General features: G+C 32.8%; 1 long non-coding RNA gene across 1 annotated transcript in view; it reads left to right on the plus strand.

Moving 5' to 3' along the window:
- LOC141555718 (uncharacterized) overlaps positions 1 to 14799 on the plus strand; it is a 193720-nt gene extending 178921 nt beyond the window's left edge. The window contains exon 3 of the long non-coding RNA XR_012486312.1: positions 14543 to 14799. This is a non-coding gene — a long non-coding RNA (uncharacterized LOC141555718). The remainder of the gene's footprint in view (positions 1 to 14542) is intronic.
- Positions 14800 to 19596: the final 4797 nt, after the last annotated feature.

A 19596-nucleotide genomic window follows, 5' to 3' on the forward strand; every position in this document is an offset into this window, starting at 1 on the left:
AAGCTTGTATTAAGAACAATAGTTAAATAGTTGTTCAGATAGAGCAACACCTGGTGGTTAACACAAATATTATATTGTGTTACTAAAAACATTTTCTGGAATTTATCCTTAAAAAGGCAGCATAAACCAAGTCAAATCCAATCATGTGTCACATAGAAATGTTCTGAGAATCTTCTGATATATAAAAGTTCAATTTAGGATTTATAAATATAAATATCTATCTATCTATCTATCTACATAGATATAGATATAGATATAGATATAGATATAGATATAGCTATAGATGAGTAATGTTTGTGTCATATTTGTAGAATAAAGCTAAGAAGAATTTGTTATTTAACTTTTGACCTATCATTAGTTCTAAGCTCATAACTGTAAGACTCAAAGATAATGAGAAAAATGAAGAGAAACTTGAATCATGCTTCCTTTTGCATGGAAAGGGGAAGGACATTCTGTTCCAGGAACACTCATTTTTTTAAAGATAAAATGTTGGGCTTGGTATCTGATAAATTCAAAGATGCAAGATACTGGTATTAGAACTCACTAGTAAATAAAAACTGATGAAAAAAAATGACAATCATTCTGACAGAAATTTGGTACAGACAAATCTCTGAAAATTTATACCAAAATGATTTGCAAATAAATACATTGCTTAGACTTTAAAAGTGATAAAATAAACAACTTAGAGGACCAAGGGGAAAATTACCTTTCAGTTCCATAAATATGGCAAGTTCAAATATGACTAAAATATATTAGAGAAGATCAGAAAGGATATAATGGACAATTTTGAATGCATGAAAAAAAATATTTGTTGTTGTTGTTTTCCACAAAGAAAATCAATACAGCCAAAATTAGAAAGGAAATAGGTAATTAGGGAAAATATCTTTGCAATAAATTTTGTTGACAAGCATATGATTTCAAGATATATAAGATAATCAATTCACATCTTTAAAATAATTATTGTTCTACAACTGATAAATTATCAAAGTATATATAATATGCATATATATGTATATATACATACATATATGCTTATCTATATATGATATATATTTATACACACACATATATATATATATACATATGTAGTATTTTATGAAAGAAATCAAAATTATCAGTGATCAGATGAAAATGCATTAAATCCTAACATTTCACAAAATTCAAATTAAATTAATCACAGAAATCTACCAATCAAATTGGTAAAGTTGGCCAAACACACACACACACACACACACACACACACACACACACACACACACACACACAGAGAAATGATAAATGTGAGAAGAAATGCAGGAAAATGGATACAATAAAGTCACATTGGTAGCATTGTAAATGGTAGAATTTTCTGAAAAGTAATTTGGCGCTATTACCAAAAAATAGCCAAAAAGTTTCTGATCTTTGCCTTAGTGATGCTAGTACTAGGTTTATATGCCAATGAGATCAAAGAAAGAGAAAAAGAAGCCATATATATGTATAGTTCGTGCTTTATATATATATATATATACTCCATAGCCTTCTACATAAAGTGAATTTTACCTTAATGTGAATTTGTCTGTGGTAAAGATGGGAAGGAGAGGGGCAAGGAGGGAGTCTCCCAGATAGAGGGAGGGGACCAATACACCCTTCAAAGACCAATGGGGCTTGGGATAGAGAAGCCTCAGCAGGAGAAGAAATGTGCAGGCTGGAACTAGTCTTTTTTTCCTTCTTTCTTTCCTTCCTTCCTTCCTTCCTTCCTTCCTTTTTTTCCTTCCCTTCCTTCCTTCCTTCCTTCCTTCCTTCCTTCCTTCCTTCCTTCCTTCCTTCCTTCCTTCCTTCCTTCCTTCCTTCCTTCTCCTTTTCCCTCTCCCCCTTATCTCCTCTTCTTCTCCCTGCTAACTCCTCTTCTTTCTCTTCTTCTTCTTCTTCTTCTTTCTCTTCTTCTTCTTCTTCTTCTTCTTCTTCTTCTTCTTCTTCTTCTTCTTCTTCTTCTTCTTCTTCTTCTTCTTCTTCTTCTTCTTCTTCTTTTTCTTCTTCTTCTTCTTCTTCTTCTTCTTCTTCTTCTTCTTCTTCTTCTTCTTCTTCTTCTTCTTCTTCTTCTTCTTCTTCTTCTTCTTCTTCTTCTTCTTCTTCTTCTTCTTCTTCTTCTTCTTCTTCTTCTTCTTCTTCTTCTTCTTCTTCTTCTGTAGAGAAGCTGAGGAACATCCAGCAGAGGGGCAAGAGTGTAAAAGAGAATGAGGAGTAGAAAAGGGGAAGAGAGAGGGGAGAGAGATTGAGAAACAGTGATAGAGACAGAGACAGAAAGAGAGACAAAGTGCAAGTATATATTGTGTATTAAAGTTAACAGGTGTTTTGGGAAATGTGGACTATCAGAATTCTTTATGTATATTTAAATTTATATGATGAGAATTTAAATAACATGAGAACTGTCTGTTTTATATATATATATATATTATATATATATATATATATATATATATTGTATATATACATATAAAACATATATGTATATATACAGCCCTTTTTGTGGTAGCAAATAATTAGAAACTATGAGCATTCATATCAGTCAGAAAATGGCATATGAAAGTAATGAGTAAAGTTAACAAAATGAGGAGAAAAATTAAATTATTATAACTCTATAGAACCAAACAACTTTGAAAGCTCTAAGAGCTTTGATCAATGCAATGGCTAGTCATCATTCCAGAAGAAACATTTTTCAGGGGCAGCTTGGTACTCTATCCACTACTAGCCTTGAATTCAGGAGGACCAGAGTTCAAATCTGATCTCAGACACTTAACACTTCCTAACTGTGTGACCCTGGGTAAGTCACTTAACCCCAGCCTCAGGGAGGAAAAATTTTTTTTTCTTTTCTTTAGTGGTAGGAATTGCCTTTTGCTAATTGAAAAAAAAAAGAATTAATTTAAAGAATAAAGAATAAAAAGGTGAATCTTTGGTTGTGAATGACTTCTGAAGAACTAAAAGAGAAAGGAGACCTTTGTAATTTTAGATAAGCTGATTAACTTCTCTTTTCCCTTGTTTCTTCACTTATAAAAGGAGAGCATTGAACCAGATGACCTTCAAGGTCCCTCCTAACTCTATAGCTATAATCCTATGAGTTAAAAAATAAAGTGTGTGTTTGTGTATGTGTGGTTGTGAATGTAGGTATAGGTCCTCGTGAGCCAGAACGTATATATGTGTAGGGGGGATGATAATGCTTACAGAATAGAAGACTTAGTTTCCAACCTTACATCTTCCCAGATTTTTCCTGGTCCATCAATACTTAGTATACTTTTCTTCATTTTATATTTTTTTAAGGAAAAAAATAAAATGTTTGGTCTTTTTTCTGTGGTCATCTGGGAAGTTGAAGGAATGTGATGGCAACTTTTGGATGGAAAAATAAGAGAGATGCTTCATGGCACATCTCTTGTTATGCATCCCAAGCAATCAGTACTATCCCTGTATTTTCCTGCTAGATCCCTCCTTCTGATTTTCATATCTCATAGACCAGCACCACAATTCCTTGAGACAATTAAGTGAGCTCTGACTGTCCTTTTATTTTGCCCATCATATCCACTTAGTTTCCAGTTCATAAGCAAAGAACATGAAGTATCAATTTTCCATACATGCTATCTCTCCTATAAGTCTTTTCCTTATTCACTCTGCTAAAGCGCGTATACATTTACATATGTGTACTGTGATTGCATCACCACCCACCTACTATGGGAGTGGGGTTATAATTCATCTCTCCAGTCTAATTATACTGTTGCTTTGAGAGATATAGTACATGTATTTTCCTCTTCCAGGAAGATGAAGCATATATAAGGTAAGTCAAATATTTAATAAGCTTCAGGGGAGAGATAGGGGAGGATATGAATACATGAACTTCTAAAATAGAATCTTACCTATACTATGGGAATGGTGATATAACAGATCTCTGTAGTTTAATTAATCTTTCATATTACTTCCAGAATGGTCTTTCTCATGTATGAAGTTCACCTGCTTTTCCTGTATCAAAGCTTATTGACTAGCAAATAAATCTCCAAGTCCTTAGCTTCACACATATAATCCTCTGGAAGCTAGAGTCTTTCAAAATTTCTGATCTCATCATACTACTGTCCTCTATACCCACAATGCCCTAGACAAAGTGAATGACTTTACACCTTTGAGCATACCCAGTGTTTTCAATTTCCAATACCTTTGCTCCCAATGTGCCCGATGCCTGTTGTGCTCTTTCCTCCTCCCTCCCTTTGAAATACTAATCATTCTTTTTTTCTTTCAAAAGCTACGAATAAAACTTCTGTTATATACATAGCACTATATTAGACAGTAGGAGAAAAATAAATTTTAGATGACAGACTTCATTTTCATGGAGTTTTCAGTATAGTGACTGGGAAAAGGATGAACATATAAAAATTGCCACAATACACTACAATATCCTAGAAATGTAAAAGAGTTTAAATAAGAATGTTATGTGATCTTTTAGGGAGTAAAAGTCACTATATACTGGATGGGATCATCAATGTATTTACAAATACATTGATAGGTATGACTCCTTTTGCATGCATCTTTATTGGACTTATTCATCTCTAATGATCTCTCCTTTATCTAAAATCTTATTGTTTCCTTCACTTACTAAACACTGTTTATAAGCTAAATTGACCAGCTAGTTGCCTTTGGAAAATGCCCATAATGTCTCTTCAACTATTATAAATGGTCATGCTCTTTAACTATAGAAACCATTTTGTTGGAGATAGTGTGACAGAGAGAATATAGTGTGGTCCTGGATTCGAGCCATTTATCCAAATCCTGCCCCACTAACTTATAAGCTGTTTAACTTTGGGCAATTCATTTAACTTATTTGAGTTTCACTTTCTTAGAAATGAAAAATACCTCTAACATCTCCCTCAAATGTGATAGTATACATAGAACACTAAAAAATTTACGACATTCTATAAATGCCAAATAGTATTTTTAACATCAATTCTTATTAAATAAATCTCTTAGTTTCCCATCCATAATAAGCCTAGTGTTGTTGGATACATTGTTTGACTGATTTTTTATAAAACAGAACATACTTTTAAAATAGCGTCATGACATTTGAGTGTTGAAAGTCCTAGTTATTATTATTATTATTTTTTTTTTACATAAATGCTTGGATGATCTCTTTGGGTATAAGGAGAGGACATCTGAAAATATCTAAATGGAACTAAAGGAAGCAAATGTGGAGTAAGATTTTCTATAACTGTCTTAGTGTTATTGCTAAAATAGCTGTTGCTACAACAAAATTATAACTTTCAGAGAAAATGTAGATGCAGATTGAATATGACCATTGTATCAAATTTTCCTCTCATATATACAAAAAAAGGGGCTACAAGAAATTATAGAAGAACAAAGATTCACATAATCAAAGATCTAAAGCAAGACAGTATCTCAGCAATCAACATGTTTAATTCCTTCATTTTGCAGAGTAGAAACAAAACAAATGAGGTGAAGTGACATACCTAGTGTTGTTCAGGTAGATAGTGACCAACAGAGTTGGAATTTGAACTCTATTCCTCTGACACAATATCTTGTCATTTCATTCTTTTGTTGCTTTCAAAAACATCAGAGTAAGGAAACTTTAGAAACTTAAATGAAGAGCATTCCTATTTTAATTTGAAATTCTCTAGGTGTGTTCTTCCTCAAAGGTAGGACTAGGTAACCTCTCTGAGGACTCTCATTTGATCTCTATGCATCATATTCAATTTAATGTTCTTATTTTACAATGATTTTTCTTAACACCACAGTATGAGTTAGCATTTTATGTGAGTCAATTCCTATGTGAAGTACAGGTAGCAAAATTTCAAGCACATCTTGAATATCTGAGCCCTGCTGAAAAAAATAAATTGTGCCTGGATTATCCATGCTAACAAAGTAACAGCTATATGACAACAGGACATGTGGGCTGTGATGAGTAGGAAGAAGGAATGGGGATTGGATTTTACTTTTCCCCCCAATCATTTAGAAAATTTTTCCATTGATAGTGTTATTCCTGATCAAAAGTTAATGTAAAATAAGAAAAGAAAATTCAAGAAATATATTTTCTTTTTACTTTTTGCTTCTTAGATCAAGATTTTTCAAATATGATTATTTACATCTAGTTAATGATATCTTTATGCATATATGTGTATAACTATTTTTAAAAGCTTATTCCAAATAACTACAACATGTAAGTACAATAGTCTTGACTAGTCATGTTCCTAATCCTAGGTTGGGAGTTTCATGCAGTAATACTGGATCTTAAAAGCACCAATGGGCTCCTGAAACCAGTGTTGACTTTGCGTGCAGGGGACTATAGGATTAGCAAGAGCATGTGCTTCTCTAGAGGAGATATGAAATAGTAATTATTCCAACGGTGACATTTTAGCTTGTACAAACAAGAAGAAACACGTTGATTGAAACATTTCCCAACTTAAATTTTTGAGTCATTTACAAGCAGTCTTTAAATTTAGAGGAATGACCTTTAAATTTCCTTCCATTTTGGGAGTAGGATTTAAGATAAAAAATGTAAAAAAAAGAGGTTGCATTAGAAGAAAAATAAAAACTTAGTCTGCTACTATTATATACAAGAATTCCTCCCCCCCCTTTTTTTTTTCCATCATCAGATTCCTTTCAGCTCTGTTCAGGTCAATTAAGTTTGACTGAAGTAATCCAGTTGAGTGTATTGCCTGTTTCACTCACTCCCAATCTTCCCTACACAAGGCTGGTAGAACACTAGCACTAATTTTAACATTTGGAGACATACATTTGAATATAAGGTTTTTTTTAATCTATTTATTTACCTATAAAGCTATCTATCTGTCTGTCCATCTATCTGTATATCTATTTTTCTATCTGGGATTCAATATTATTAACTTTAAAATAAAGATATCCAGTACATTACTGTCCATGGAGACCATTTAGTTCAGTTTATAGAGATAAAGAAACTGAGGTTCTAAAATGTTAATTAACTTTCTCAAATCACCCAAATAACAATTATTAGGACTTGACAGAGTCTAGAGAATCTAACTTTAGAGCCAACATTCTTTCCATCATACCACACTGCCTCTTAAGAAAACTATTTGCTGTAAAAGCTTCTTTGGATCTCTTGGAAGACTCAATGATTCCCTTTTGTCAAAGCTCTGGATAATGAAAGTCATACATTTTTCTCATGTAGAAATATTGAACCAGTATTTCCCTATATATATCTTTCTATTAAGATCAGTTTCACCATATATTGATATTTTTCTATAGTGGGGTATCCAGAAGATTGGATCTCAAGAGCTGGTTCCCTTGACATTTTGAAATATTTATAAATTCATAGTCTTTTAGAGGTGGGATGGAAGCTGAGAGAACAGTTCTGTTTAATTCCATCATTTTAAAGAGAAAAAAAGACGACATCTGGATAGAATGCTGGACTTAAGTGTAAAGGTGAATAACATTTCACATCAAACACTTACCTTGTGATTTTGGGAAAGTCACTTAATCATCTCTGCTTTGGATTTCTCAATTGTAAAATGAGAATAACATCTACCTATCAAGGTCATTGAGAGAACCAAATGGGACAACTGCATGTCAAGTAAAAAGAGCATATTAATTAAACATTTGCAATGTGATAGAACCTGCTCTCAGGGCTGGGGATACAAAAAGATAAAACAATTCCTGGTTTCAAAGAAATTATATTATAAGACAAAATGTAACAGATAGCTGAAACCATAATTTGGTGAATGGCAAACGATACCCATATTGGGGCATGATGAAGAAAGAAGTCTAGAGAATGAGAAGTGGAACATAATAGAGTGAAAGAGAGAACACAACTGGTTTGGTTACTTGCCTTAATACAGAGCTACTGTGAAGAACTGCATAGTGGCAAGAAGAAGCCAAGGGGCAAGGTGATTTTGCAAAGTGAAATGGCTGCTGGGTTGGAATGATCTTCAAGGTAAGATGGTTGTTGGATCATGATAAAGAAAAAAAAATTTGGGGAGAGTCTAGAGTGATGCCCATAGAGAAATAAAAGTGGGATTATATATCTAAAATGACTTTGTGAATAATGTGTATTAAAATATCTTTAAATCTTCAAAGGACTGAAGATATTATATTTATAGTGGTGAGCACAGTGTCTAATACATAGTAGGCATCATATAAATGCTTATTCACTTCCCTTCTCTTTTTTCATTGGGATGAGAATTCTTACTACAAATAAAGAAATTAGAGCCTAAGAAAGAAAATTATATAGAGCATTAGTGGTAGAATTGAGATTCTTACTAAATTCCCCTTCTACCAAGTTTGGGTTCTTTCTGCTATATCTTTAAAAAGTTATTAAAATCTACTAGTTTTAATTATTTTACAATTGCTTGAATAACATCTAGGATTCCTGTGAAAAGAAATATTTATAAAATAATAATAATAATAATAATAAAAATTCAGATTTATTTTCTATGGGACTTAAAATTAAAAAATAAAAAAAAAAGAACTTTATCTAAATAGCTCCATGAAGCACAAGCAGAGTATTATAGATAAGTAAACTGAGGCTCAGATGAGTGAAACTACTTGCTTTAATTCTCAGAGCTCATATCTAGAAGAACTGAAATTTGAAACCAAGTCTTTTATTATTTTCTCTGTCGTCTTACAATAGACCTTCATTTCATCATTTTTCATTTCAGCTATCAATCACCCTGTTTTTCAGGATCCCCCATCTTGGTTAAATTATTTGAGAAAGTTAGCTACAATTAGAATTTCCATTTCTTCTCTGCTTATTCCTTTTTAAATTTTCTTTAGTCTAGTTTACAAACTCATAATTCAATTGCATCTATTCTCTTCAGTCACCTGTATTTTATCATTATTTTCCAAATTCTATCCTCTTTCATTTTTCATCATATTATTCTTCCTGTCTTACTGACCCTTTTCAAACTCTTTTATTAGTTCTTGTCTAGATTACAACAACTAGTCATAGGTATTCCCAGAAACTCTCTCCTTTTCTTGATACTATATTGCTTGGTGATCTCATCAACTTCCATGGATCTCTTTTGAAGAGATATCCAATCAAAACTTTTTTCTTGATTTCCAATCATGCATCACTAATTGCTTTCTGGATATTTCATAGTGGAAATGACAGGCTTTTCAAACTCAACATATCCCAATAAAAATTCATTATATTTCCACCTAAACTTTACTTTTCTTCTCAAAATCTTTATTATTATCAAGTTCATGGTCATCTTTCCTGTCACTCAGGCTTACAAACATCAGTATTGTTTTCAACTCTTCTCTTCAATCCAACCCATATGAGTCTTAATGCTTCTATATGAACATCTCATATACTTCCACTTTTCTCCACTCATAGATACCATTCTAACATAGATCCTTATCACTGTTCACCTGAATAATTTTGATAGTATTTTAACTGATTTCTCTGCTTCAAGTCTCTCCCCACTATTTCAACTCATCCTTCTCTTAACAATCAAAGTGATCTTTGTAATATGCAGGACTGACATTCCTTCCCCATTCCCATGTTACCTTCTACTCAATAAGGGTTGGCTTAATAATGAAAGTGCTTTTAATCTCACCCCTTCACACATTTTTTATGTGTTCTTTTTACATTTCTTTACCCTCCATGAACTTAACAATCCATCAACACAAACTTTCTTGCTTTTCCTCACTCAGAATGCTTTGTCTGTTGACTCTTTGTCATCTCACTGGCTAGCCCACATGCCTGTAATACTTGTCTTTTCATCTTTGTCTCCTAGTTTCTCTTGTTTCCTTCAAGACTCAGCCCAATTCTCATCTTCTACAAAGGGTCTTTAGCAATTTCCCTCACTGCTACCTTTACTTCAGAGTACTTCTTTCTACTCTGATTATATTTTGCATTATTTGCATGGTATCTCCTCTATTAGCATAAAAGTTCTTTGAGGAAAGCATCAACAACCATGTATCATCTTTCCCTATACCCCACTGTTTAGTACATTGCCATTACTAAGGTCTATTTTTATTCACCCTTCATGACCAATGACATTAGAAGGGTAGTATCTTGACTTGCAAGTGAATTGGATTTAAATAAGACAGAACTCTGTAAAGTTATCGGTCTCACTCTCTCTTCTAGAATCATCAGTATCCAGTGGCAAGACATAGGTCAGGACATATGACAATGACTCCACAATAAGGCTTAATAAATTCCTTTTGATCAACAACAATGGAATAATAAAACTTCATACGATAGCCATGAGCCAAGTATTAGGAGAATTCCAAAGTTGAAAAGGACATTTCTGATTTAAGTAATATGTGAAGGCTTCCTGGAAGAAGTGGCAAAACTAGGTTTATTTAAATCAAAGTACAGCTATGTCTAGGAAACTTTTAGAAGTAGACATAGACCCTCTATATATTCTCTATGATTTATATATATATGAATCATTAAAATTGTAGTGAGAGTCACTAGGAGAGAAGGGTCAGGAAGACAGAATTCTTGTCCTGACTTTGACATGTTCTACTTATGACACCATGTAGACAAGTAATTCAGTCCTACAGAACACCAAAAAATTCAGTATTGTAAATTAAAGCTGAGTTAATTAGGGTATTTTCATATCATATATTGCCCATAAGCATGAAGCCACATACAAGATTATCCTTTTAGGTATATATGTATAGTCATATATACATAATCGCATCCATGAAGATATAATATATACACATATGTTTATATATCTATATACACATATATGTATGTACATGTATGCTTGTATATATATTATATATATATATATATATATATATATATATATATATATATATATATATATATATATATATATACATGCACACAATTTTACAATACACACACACACACATACCTACAGACTGATAAATACAAAATGTGATTTGGAACTGTGTGAATGCATATGTGGAGAGAAAGACACAGCCAGAGACAGAGATCCAGAGAGACAAAGAAAGAGACTTAGAGAGATATAGAATTGAAGATTTCATATCTGATAGCTATCAATGGGGATAGGATACAAGGCTGGGAATATTACAAAAGTGAGGTTGGGAATCATTTCACTAGGAAGAAAACTGTTACCTTCTGGACTAAAGCTATCAATTTGGTCATCTCTAAATGGGTCCCTGACAAACTGTAGCCACAAGAGTAGACTGAACCTTATAAACCTCTAGGATTTAAGTGGGTCAAGGTTTTAGTAATCTAAGTAGTTGAGAGCTTTAGTTCCAATTAGCAGGTTACACCTAGGACCTGAAAGCTGAAATAGCTCCACTTTTGCTTCAGGGGGTGATGCAAGGTGTTGATTTTAATCTACAAAGCTTTTCTGCTGCTCCGCAGCATGTAAGTCTCCTTCCCCACCCAGGAGGAGTGGTGTTTGACAATCATTACTCATGGGCTTTCTTCCCTAGGGACCTGAGGCACAAATTCCTTACACAGCTGCCTGGTGAGGATGGCAGAAATAAAATAAGAAGTTTAATCAAAATAGAGCATCTTCTGTTAATGCTATACAGAGTAAAAAGATGAAACTCTACCTGCCCAGATGATGGCCTATACAGAAATGATGTTTTAAGTGTCTCTAAGGTCATTTGGCACAATTCTACAACATGTTTATTGAATTCAATTCCATTTGACAAGCATTTAAGTGCCTACCATAAGTGAGGCACAGTGCTTTGCACTGTCAATGCAAAGTTGAAAACAAAATATACCCTCAAAACTCATACATTTGAGCAGAGAGATATATGTAAAAAATGCAGAGTATATGTAAAATAAAGACAAAATTGTTTTTGTATTTGAATTTGTAAGTCCTTGCCCACAGTCCTCAATAAATTAAAGCTGGTTAAACTGAGCTAAATTGTATGGAATTTAAATTATTTAAATTGGTTTCTGGAAGATAAAATGCCAGCAATGTTCTAGAATTTTTCATAATTTTCTCTCACAGTGGTGACAATAACACTATATTAAATCAGAAGATCTTGAGTTGGAATTACACTACAATGTAAATTTAGACAAATTGTTTAACCTTTTTGGGAGTCAGAGGATGTAAAAGGAGATAATGGATTAGTTTCTATTCTAATTTGATGATCCTAATATTTATCATTATTGCCATAACATTGTGACCATTAATGACTTCTTAAAAAATGTTGAGCAATAGTATTATTCTAAGAGCTAGAGAGAACATTGGATCAGACAGTCTTTGCCCAGAGGGATTATAATCTAAAAATAACAACTGTATTTTAGGAACAAATTCTTTAACAAAGGAGAACAAAGTGTGATTTACTTAATCTGGGATTTCTTTGTCTCTTATTCTTGATGAAAAATTTTTGGCATTTATACCAATCATCTAACACATCATAAAAGATATTATTTTATTCCTTAAATCCGTCTCCACCCCCCCTCCCGTTTTCTCTATGTCTCTAGGAGTTTGTTGTTGTTCTTCTATTTACATGAATTCAAATGAAATCTATTCCTGAATCTCTTCTTCAACTAGATAATTTATTTCACCCATTGTTAGGACATTTTATGGTTTGTTGTAAGGTAGGCAGAAAAAAAATAAAGTAAAATTTTGCTTTATTTTCTACTTGCTACAAAGTCAACAAAGGATTAGAATTTGAGATTCAGTTTTTATTTTATTTTATTTTATTATTACAATATAGAGAGGTATATTTTCTTTTTACTCCTATGACAATTAAAACTATATCATTTTTAAAATTAATTTTATAATTATAACATTTTTTGACAGTACATATGCGTAGGTAATTTTTTACAACATTATCCCTTGTACTCCCTTCTGTTCTGAATTTTTCCCTTCCTTCCCTCCACCCTCTAGATGGCAGGCATTCCCATACATATTTAATATCTTATAATATATCCTAGGTATAATATATATGTGCAGAACCGAATTTTGTTGTTATTGTTGCAAAGGAAGAATTGGATTCGGAAGGTAAAAATAATCTGGGGAGAAAAACAAAATAATGCTAACAGTTTACACTCATTTCCCAGTGTTCCTTTTCTGGGTATAGCTGATTCTGTCCATCATTGATCAATTGGAATTGGATTAGCTCTTCTCTATGTTGAAGATGTCTACTTCCATCAGAATACATCCTCATACAGTATCATTGTTGAAGTGTATAATGATCTTCTGGTTCTGCTCGTTTCACTTAGCATCAGTTGATATCTCTCCAAGCCTCTGTGTATTTATCCTGTTGGTCACTTCTTACAGAACAATAATATTCCATAACATTCATATTCCATAATTTACCCAACCATTCTCCAATTGATGGACATCCATTCATCTTCCAGCTTCTAGCCACTATGAAAAGGGCTGCCACAAACATTTTGGCACATACAGGTCCCTTTCCCTTCTTAAGTGTTTCCTTGGGATATAAGCCCAGTAGTAGTACGGCAGGGTCAAAGGGTATGCACATTTTGATAACTTTTTGGGCATAATTCCAGATTGCTCTCCAGAATGGTTAGATTCTTTCACAACTCCACCAACAATGCATCAGTGTCCCCAAAACTATATCATTTCAAATGATACCTTTACAAAATGAGAAGCTATGAATTAGCCTATTGCCAGGAAAAAGCAATGATCTTATTTCCAGTAATGAAAGCACAGACATTATATTATGAACCATCAGATTCTGAAATAAAGGGGAGATAGTCCAGAAAAAGAGCTAGGAAGAATGAAATGTATTATTCACAAATTCTTTCAATATATTTTAGAATTCATACATAATTCTGGAGGCCTCCTTTCCTTTATAAAATTTCTCTCAGATCATTTAATTTAACCCCAGTTAATTTTTCTCATATGATTATTTGAAGCGTCTTTTTAGCAAAATTTTACTGGTTTCTAAAGTCTGAAGAGTCAAAGCCACACAATCTCCTTCCTCCTCTGCCTCTCTTTCTGCCTTTTGATCTAGATTCTAGTCTTAAGCTCTGATAGTGTTATTATCACTGTCTGTGGGTTCTTAGATAAACTATTTGCCTCTCCAGAATTTGGCCTCTTTAACTGTAAAATAAGGGGTTTAGATTGAAATGAAATTTGGACTGGGGGAAAAATAAAAATGTGAAATCCCTAAAATTCCCAGAAGACCCCATTAGAATTTCCATTAAAGTTGTCTTGTTTCTTATCTCCTCTATTTGAACTTGCTTTTTCTCTATCATTGACATTCGTGAAGAACAAAAACAAAAATGATACTCACAGAATTTTATAGATTTGACAAATTTTAGATCTCATATAGCCCCTGCATCTTCATTTTATTGATGATTACAGTGAATCCCAGATAGGGTAAATGATTTGTTTGGTGCTATGAATTGATTGGTAGATTGTGCTGGTTTCTCTCTTCCCTTCAATATCACCCTTTACTGCACTCTTGCCAGATTCCAATGTAGATACAGTTTGAACCTGAGCATGTAGTCATTAAAAAAATCACATTTATAAGGTGATTTAATTTTGCATTGTTGTTGTTTCAATTCATGTTCAACTCTTAGTGATCTCATTATAGTTTTTCTTGGCAGAGATGCTGGAGTGTTTGCCATTTCCCTCTCTATTTCATTTTACAGATGAGAAAACTGAAGCAAACAGGGTTAAGTGACTTGACCAAGACCATACAACAATTAAGTATCTGAGACAGAATTTGAAATAATGAAGAAGAGTCTTCCCAATTCCAGGCCCAGTGCTCTATCCTCTAGTGTCTACTTACCCTGAATTATATTCCTAGAGGCAACATGGTTTTAGATCATTGGTATGTTAATCATAAAATGTAACTTTAAATGGTGTCTTATAAACTTTGTGATGTTGATTAATCACTTTAACTCTGTGGGCCTCTTTTCCTTATCTATAAAATAAATGGGTTATACTATTCCTGTGAAGATTTTTCTTTGGCCATATGATATCATCCCTATATCATTCATCACTTTGCAGATGAAGAAACTGAAGCTCATTGAGATTAAGTAACTTCCTCTGGCCACCCAACTAGTATCAGAGCCAGAATTTGAATGTAGGTCTCCTGACTAGTTCTGGCATTGTTTTCACAAAATAGGATCAACTATTACTAAGCTAAATCTTCTCTGGCCCTTCTAATACTCAATAACACAAAAAGAATAGTCGATTAACTAATGTCTAGATTTTCTTAGATCCCAAGAGAGTTGTAGTTATTTTTCACTTTGTACTGCTTGAGGTACTGTGGAAAATGGTACTGGATTTATAGTCAAAGGATCTGGAAACAAATATCAGTTCTTCCTCTAGTATCTACCTAAATAATCTTGGGAAAAACATTTCATCTCTGGGACCACATTCTTCTCATCTGAAAAATGAGCACATTGACCTAAATGACCTGAAAGGTCTTTTTCAGTTTTAAATCTGTGATCCTATAATCCTGCCTCTCTGAGGAAAATAACAAAACAAACAAACAATAATAATGACCAGCCCCCTTCCCAAATAATAGCTTATTTTGTAGGTCAGAAAGTCTTTATTAAATTTTACAAGAATACTGTTGTATCAGTGAACCAGAGAGAAGAACTGTATATTATCCATCCAAGGAGAGTTTGTCCAATTGAGACTTCTCTTTATGTTTTTATTCCATGAAGATTAAAACAGAATTATTCCACAAGTAAGGTATACTACAATCATTTTAGCACAAAGAATAACTAAAAACAAATGAAAACTCCTGTTTTGAGTTAACTAATTTTTTTTAAATCAAGCTATTTTTTCAATGAACAAAAAAATTCATTTTCTCTCTCTTCCATCTTTTCCACACTTAATAATTAAAAAAGAGAAAAAAAGGAGGAATAAGAGAAAGGAAAAAAAAAAGAAAAAACAAATTTATTATGAGACATACTTAGGCAAAAAAAAGTCATTGGTTTTTCTACATCAAAATATATTTATCCTTCACCACACAAAGTCCAGCTTCTCTCTGTCAGAAGGAAAATTATCATCATTTATCATGTCTTCTGGAATCGTGGTTGCTTATTATATTAATAAAAGTTTTTAAGTATGTCATTTCTCTAGGACTTTTTTCTCTTCAGATTAGTATATTTTTCTTTTTGATCACAGTGTGGGAAATAAGTTCCAATTGACCTTTCTTTCCTCACTTGCTACTTAATAATAGATCTTCCACTTTGTTCACTTGTAACTCAGTACATTAGAATTTTCCTTTGCTCTTTGCCTATTAGTGAATGACCAGTACAGTTGCTGTTGTTATTTTCTTCTCAATCTCAAAGATCAAAAAGACATTTTGCGTTTTTCCCAAGGACTACATATTCCACAAAGTCAAGTCCACAAGGTTTTTTCATCACTGACTATTTGGAGAAATAATATTTTTAGGCATGTGTCTTTTCAAGGGATGTGGTGGAACTTGATGATACCCACATACACATCAGTTTTCCTTTTTCATTGGTTGTCAGGCTATATATATATACTATGTGTCCATAACTCTGGAGAATTTTTATCTTCAGGAGTTGCAGGAGCAAAGATAAAGGAATGTTTTTCTTTTTTTATATCCTGTGCTTATCACATTGTAATTGTAATTGTTCATTGTAATTGTTCAATAAATGCTTCATTCCTTCATTTATTCAATCAAAAGGAAAGCAAGGTTCCAAATCCAAGGAAGAAGCATTGCCTTAATAGTTTTATATTCTATTGCAAATGAAGTTATGCCTATTTCTAGAGTACCACTTAAAATAACCTTAAGCATATCATAGGTATCTGGTCATAATTTTACTGGGAACCGGGCATTTGTGATTATATATCAATGTTGTATAGTGCTGTTGCTTAGTCCTCTAAAGGGTAAGGAAATAAACACCAGCCCAACAACAGCTTATCTCGCTGAAGGTCTTTTAGAAGAGATATGATTTAAAATGTCCATTATACTCTAAGGAGGACCTTATTTTTCAGTTATAAATTGAAGTAGGTCACTGACTTTCTTTCTCACACTGAAATCTCTCATATTTTAGTAACTTATCTGATAGCTGTGGTTCTAATTATACTGAATAAAATAGAGATTGAAGAAAAAAAGTAAAGCATAATAGAATTATATTCTGTAAACTGCAATAAAATCCATCTCCATCATTCTTTCATCACAATAGCAACCTTATACAGAAAGGGTGAGTGAAGAAATTTTAGGATATTTGTCTATATTATATTTCAATGAATCATAGATCTCATGCTGGAAAAGAATTCAGACACCCTATAACTTACCTCCTTTACTTCACAGATGCTGAAAATGAAGCCCAGGAAAAGTTAAGTTATATACCAACACCAAAGTGCTAGGAGGTATCATGGTAGAATTTGAACCCAGGTTCTCAGATTCCAGAATCAGTTACTACAAATTTTTGTTAAAATTATATATCTCATGAAGTTCAATTGGGCTCATTCTGAAAGCCAAGAAAGTTAATTACATATAGAAAAATATAGAAGAAACAATGGAAGGACAACTAGTGGTATATACTTTCTTTATTGAATGCTTTGGGTTTTCATTTTAAGCCTATTCTTTTTAACTAATGAATAAAGTAAGAAGATACAGATGGTGATCTGCATTAATGGAAGGAATTGCCACACTGGTGAAATCACATATTCATTATATATTGAAGTATAAATACTAATGAACCCAAAGAAGGTCTAAAACATTTTCTAAAACAAAGACACACAAGAATAATTTAGAGAATCTAACAGGTATGCCCTTTGGACTGGAGGAACTGACCCATAATCTATTATGAAATTAAAGAATGACACATGACCACCTGATTGGCTTCTCTGAGTCTGGGTATAAAGGAACAAAACACTTGGTTTTCTTTCACTCTTAGGAGAAGTTGAGAGACATGAAGAAAAGGAATTTCCAAATTAAGGACAATAACAGCTTCTTATTTTCAACCAAATCTTTTCTGTATTCCTAGGCATTTTCTTGCCAATATGAAAAGAGACAGATTTTTTTGTTACTGCTTCCAACTGCAGCTTCCATTTGAACTGGATGTGTTAATATCACTGTCCCATTTAGGAAGACCCTCATTTTGAAAGTAATAATAATAATAACAAGTTTAGTGCCTACTTTGTGTCAGACATTGGTAAGTGCTTTTGAGGGTAAGGATTATTAACAAAATTTTACTTGCATTTCCCAGGGTCTACAAGGTGTCTATCTATTTTACTGTAATTTCATAGAGTATCCAGTCTTCCTATTTGTTGAAAAATCACTCCAAGGTTTCACTGAATCATTAGAAAAAGCTCTAAACTCAAATCAAATCATATTTATAGAATTGTCTGGCTCTTCACATAAAATAGTATTCTCACAAAGGGAGATACAGAAATTTCATGTTGCTTTCTTACACCAAATCCAGTTCTCTGTAAATTTGGAATACAGTCTCCTTAAGGGGTCTCCAGTGGCTATGGAGACATACTAGTACAAATTTGCCTATGAACTTCATTAGCATGAATAGCTAGTTAAAATAAGAATAATCAGATATCTAAGAATTTTTTGGTAACTTTTTATGAGGGTGGACTTTGGTATAATAGAAAGACTACTAAACTTGCAAAGGATACTAATGATTTAATTCTAGATCTAGCACTTACTTGCTAACTGTTAGGCCTTGGAGCAAGAATCTCACTTTATTCATCAATAAAATCAGAATATCAATATTTATGCCATCTTGCCAACAGGTTGCTGGGAACAAAGCAATTTGGAAGTCTTAAAATACAGTATTGTAACAGGAGTTATCATTATTGGTTAACAAAACTAATTGCTTGAAAACTGTTTTCTGATTGCTTGAAAAACAATTTATTAAAGTGAAAAAAAAGGCGCATAATAATCAAGGCTACTCAATATATCATATATTGCATGATATCTTTTGCAAGTTTTGAATGAAAAGCATTGCTCCATGGACTCTGACCTCGTTAGTTGTAATTTTCCTCTGGTATGGATGATTTCATTTGATGATTAAAGAAAAGAGTAATTAAAGCCCAGATACAAAGTTCATTCCTTTTCTATACTTGTTGCTAAAAGCTGCAGAGATATTTGTTTTCTGAATAAAGTTGATATTCAGATGACTAGTTATCTGATCCCTTTTGTTGGTGGTTGTCCAGTTTCCCTCCACAGAAGCTTTCATACCGTATAAGATCTGGCAAACAAGAAATCATATGTGTGGGGAAAAAAAAAATCTACTGAACAAACCAAATAAGACACTCCCTTATGAAGTCATTGAGGTTGGGCCTCATTTGGAATCCTAGGCAGAGTGAAAATGAACCTTTGACAAAAACATTTACTTCCTTTAATGCTATAAGGTCAATGTTGTGTTAGGGTATACTTGCTGCCAAGTTTCTGAATTTTCAAATTATTTAGTTAAAGTGAGTTTAAACAGTGAGAGAAACAACCAATTTACCTGTGTTGCTTTTGACTATGACCTTGCCTATGACACTGTGATTATTTGACATTTAATTCAATTGAACAGTAATGAATTAAATGTTTGTCTTGCCTAAAACATTCATTATAATTCATTATAAAAGGACATAAAATTACTGGTTTTAGTGCCCTAGTACTTATATACTTCATCTTTTGTATAATCTTTGGAAAATATTTTATATAGAGAGGATAGATCAAATTGTCATCTTCCAGTGATGACTTAGTTTC

The sequence above is a fragment of the Sminthopsis crassicaudata genome, chromosome 1 (genome assembly GCF_048593235.1).
Source record: "Sminthopsis crassicaudata isolate SCR6 chromosome 1, ASM4859323v1, whole genome shotgun sequence".
Lineage (NCBI taxonomy): Eukaryota > Metazoa > Chordata > Mammalia > Dasyuromorphia > Dasyuridae > Sminthopsis > Sminthopsis crassicaudata.